This window comes from Anas platyrhynchos, chromosome 5 (assembly GCF_047663525.1).
Source record: "Anas platyrhynchos isolate ZD024472 breed Pekin duck chromosome 5, IASCAAS_PekinDuck_T2T, whole genome shotgun sequence".
NCBI lineage: Eukaryota > Metazoa > Chordata > Aves > Anseriformes > Anatidae > Anas > Anas platyrhynchos.
The window spans coordinates 46,141,274-46,145,430 of record NC_092591.1 but is presented as its reverse complement, the minus strand read 5'-3'; positions in this window follow the sequence as shown (position 1 = coordinate 46,145,430).

The window sequence follows — 4,157 nt, the reverse complement described above, 5'->3', positions numbered from 1 at the left end:
GGCGGGGGGGGGGGAGGCGGGGAGAGGCGGGCTGGGGGCGGGGTGTACCACTGCGGGGCGGGGGGGGGGCTGTGAGGGGAGTGGGGAGGGGTGGGGAGGGATGGGGAAGGGATGGGGAAAGGATGGGGAAATGGGGAAAATTGCGCGTTAATAAAAAGTGGGAGAAAGAGGAGAGCGGTGTGCTTCCCTCAGAGCCCTCCTGTTACCTCACAGCGCTCAGGCTGCTCGCTGTGCAGTGCACACAAACACACCTGGGTCTTACACCGAGTTCCCATGTAGCCCCATTATCCCTGACGGGTCTGTGGTGACACAAACCCCGGCTGTGACTGTCCCCGCACAGCTTTAACCCAGCACTCACACCGCAGTCGGGGTGCGAGCTGAGCTGGGCACACGCTGTGCTCCCCATGGCGTGGGAGGCACACGCACGGCGTGCGAGCACACGGACAAGTTCCACATTCCTCTCTGAGGCAGCTGGGATCCTGGCTGTTTGTGGTTTTTTTCCTAACTCTGCGTGTCTGATCCCAACCCCAATGTTCCAGCCCCGCTGGGTGATGGCAGGCACGTAACGGAGGAAGGATATTCCCCCTCTCAGTGCCCTTCCCTCAGCCACGGTTTTCTGCCCGCCTCGGCTGGCCTCAGGGACGAGGAGCACGGCCCCGGCTGATGAACGCGGCCGGGAGCTGTGTGCGTGTCCTCACAAACACTCGGCTCATTGTCAGAAAGGAGACCGGGGCAGAAAACAAGCTCCTTTTCCTGAAATCGCAGAGCGGAGAGAAACCTGTGCCAGCGCCGCAGCCTGCTTGTGGGTCAGCGAGGGGTGGCTGCGGGGCGAAAACCCCGCTGAAGCAGCAGCAGCTGCTGAGCACAGCCCATCCAGACTGGAAAGAGATCCACACCAAGGCTACGATGGCCCTGTGCTGTTAAGGGATGAAATTTTAATCACACTTTGCCAATTTGCTGGTCCCTGGAGGTAGAAGTGGCACGTGTTGCCCTCTGCTCCCACCCCTGCTCCTGGGGGCAGTCCCCGGCTGGCAGTGGCACGCTGCGGCAGGCAGAGCTCAGGGGCAGCCTGTGGCACGGGCAGGGAAGCCTCTGCCTCTTATCAGAGGACGTAGCTCCCCGTAAGCCACTGTAAGCATCATCTTTTTGGCAGCGCTGTCAACTAAAAGCTAGCCGGGAACAAAGGGAAGAGCTTCACGGCTGGGATAACTGGGGGCTCTTCCAGCAGCCTACCCGCACAGCACCGTCAATGTCAGCAGGAAATTTCATCCCAGAGATTAAGGGCTGAGCCACGAGCTGAACAGCGCGTGTTTGGAGCCGGAGGGGGGAGCGGGGACAAGCAGCACCAGCCACCATTTCTGCAAAACCCCCCGGGGCCTGGAGGCTCACAAGGGCAATGTCAGCAGCAGACCATCCTCTGAGCCTAGGGGCACCTCGTGGTTCACTTGAGCACACGAAAGATGGCAGTGCCAGAGTGAGCACCCGTCCTTCTTTTCACAGGGCTGCACCGGAGCGGTTTGCCCGCCACAGCTCCAGCTGGCACGGCCCCAGCCCCTGCTCCAACGCGGCACAGTTGAAGACGGCACCCAGGGCGGCCGCAGCAACGTGCAGGACTGGACTCTGCAAGCAGCCAGCTGTGCAAGCACCGCTGTGAAGCACGCTCCTCCGCTGCGCATGCACAGCCTCTCCCCGGGTGGGGAAAGGCTTGTTTTTTTTAACAAAACCTGAAATGTAAAGAAGAGCCAGGGGATGCAGAGGAGCACAGCAGCACAGGATGCTGCTGCTCACAGACGGCAGCCACTGGAGGATCCAGGCAGCTGCTCCCCGTGCAGGCAGCCCCGTACTGGCAGCAGCAGTGCTGGCGGGGAGGTGTCAAGGCAGTACCCGACCACCTTACTCCTCACCGGATACTCACTGCTAAACAAAACAAGTATTTTCCACAGCTTTTTGCCTTGGCTCACCCTGCTGTGGGCAGCGCCAGCCCACCGGGAGGGCGCCGGGGCCAGCGTGCTCGTTGGCTGATTTTGTTCCCGAGGAGCGCTGCTCGCGCCTGGGTGCGAGCCCTGCGCCGGAGAGAGACATAAAATACGTGACTTTCTCCGTACAGCTGCTGGGTGAAAACAAAACCCCCACATAGCACACAGAAAACAACAGAGGCTGTTATTATGCGGGTTGTCACGCAGGAGAGGGGCTGTCCCCCCCGGCCTCCCCCTCTGGCAATGCGGTAGAGCCCAGAGCTGCCGACGACTTGTAGCACTCCAGCAAATCCCGTAGGGAAGCTGGGTAGAGAATCGCAGCGTGCTGTAAGGTTTTGCTTTCAAATCTTGCGAGTGAGAGGAGAATCCTGGCGTGCCCCCAGCCGTGTGCGGGACGTGCGTCGGGTGCACGGCTGTGCAGGAAACCACACCAGGACCAAGTTGAAGAGCGGCAGGCTGCTGAATTCCCACTAAACCTTCAGAAGCTGCCAGGGAAGTTTCTAAAAGGGATGCAGAGACGGTGTCTTCTGTGAGATCGTGTGCTGCTGTGGGGCCAGCAGCCACGATGGCACACGACAGCCTTTTTTCTCACCACCAGCAGTACAGACAGGTCGCACACCGCTCAACACGGCCAGCACCCTACAAAGGACGGGGACCCAGGCGTGGCAGGGTGCCTGCAGACACCCTCACCTCCCCACCACCTTTTCTCCCCCTGGGGTCCCCCCAGACGTGCCCGCCGTGTCCAGCCCGTGGTGGATCTGTTTGAGGAAGGCGTGAGGCAGGGCAGACAGGAGCCAGCGCCTGACTCACCGTCTATCTGAGCGAGGCTCCTCACCTCCGCGGGACACCGGCACACCCACCATAAAGCCCTATCTATCTCTGCCGCTCAGCAATTCTTCGTTAAGGCACTCGCAAATTTCCAGCACGAAGGCCATTGCGTGAGGGTGACACGTTGCAAAGCTCCAGAGGGCTGGGGTGGGGGGGATTTGGGAGGCGTTTTGGGGAAGGTGCCGCGCTGCAGGGCTGCTGAGGGGTGCCTGAGTGTGAATTCTGTGTGTATGGGTGCTGCTGGGTGGGGAACGGCTCGGGGAGAGCAGCCTTTCCAGGGGCACTGGGGAAAATGGACTTTCACAGCCCGTCCCTGGGGGAAAGGCGTTTGGGCTGCAAAGTGCTGGGGGCCTGCCAGCATGAGGGGAGGCTCGGTGGTGTGTTTTGGGGTCATGATGGCGCTGTGAGGGTCCGTACCCCTCAGTGCCATCGTGTATCCCTCAGAGCCACCATGTCCCCCTTTAGAGTCATTGTGTCCCCCTCAAAGCCATCGTGTCCCCTCAGAGCCATCATGTCCCCATCAGTGCCATTGTGTCCCCTTCAGAGCCATCATGTCCCCCTCAGTGCTGTGTCCCCCTCAGAGCCATTGTGTCCCCCCTTAGTGCCATTGTGTCCCCCTCAGAGCCACCACATCCCCCCTCAGGGTGCCACCACAGCAAGGCGCAGCACCCAGAGCCACCCCCGTCCCACCCTACCCCAAAAAGGACGAATTTAAAAAAAAACCACCCAAACACCCTCAATCCACGTTAAATTCAGCCTTTATTGCCCAGCAGGTAACATCCCTCTGGCAGTGGGGGGGGCACACACACAGCCCCCCCCCCACCCCCCCCGCCGCCTACGTGCGCCCCGCCACTGCCCTCATGGCCCGGCCCCGCGGAGCGTACCAAGGGCCGGCGGGGGGGGGGGCACAACGGAGGGGGGGGGGACGGACCGGGAGGGACACGGGGAGCTTGTGGGGATAACGGAGGGGCCGGGGGGGGGCCGGGGGCTCGGAGCGGCGGGCTCGGAGCGGGGAAGGGGCGGGGTGAGCGCGGCGGGCGGGCCGGCGGGGCCGAGTGGTTGCTGCCCGCCTCACGGACGTGCAGAAGCGAACGCGCTGTCACCGGGGGGGGGGGAGGTAACGAGGGAGCGCGGAGCCGCGGGGGGGGGGGGCGGGGAGGAGGAGGATTCCTATTGGCCGCCGCGCCTCGGGGGCGTGTCCCGGCGGCGGGCGGGCGGCGCGCCCATTGGCTGCGGCGGGGAAGGGGGCGGGGCGAGGGGCCGCGGCGCGCGGCGTGGGCCGGGCCGGGGGCAGAAGGGAGAAGTTGGCGGCGGCGGCGGCAGCGCGGAGCGGAGCCGAGCGGGCAGGTGAGG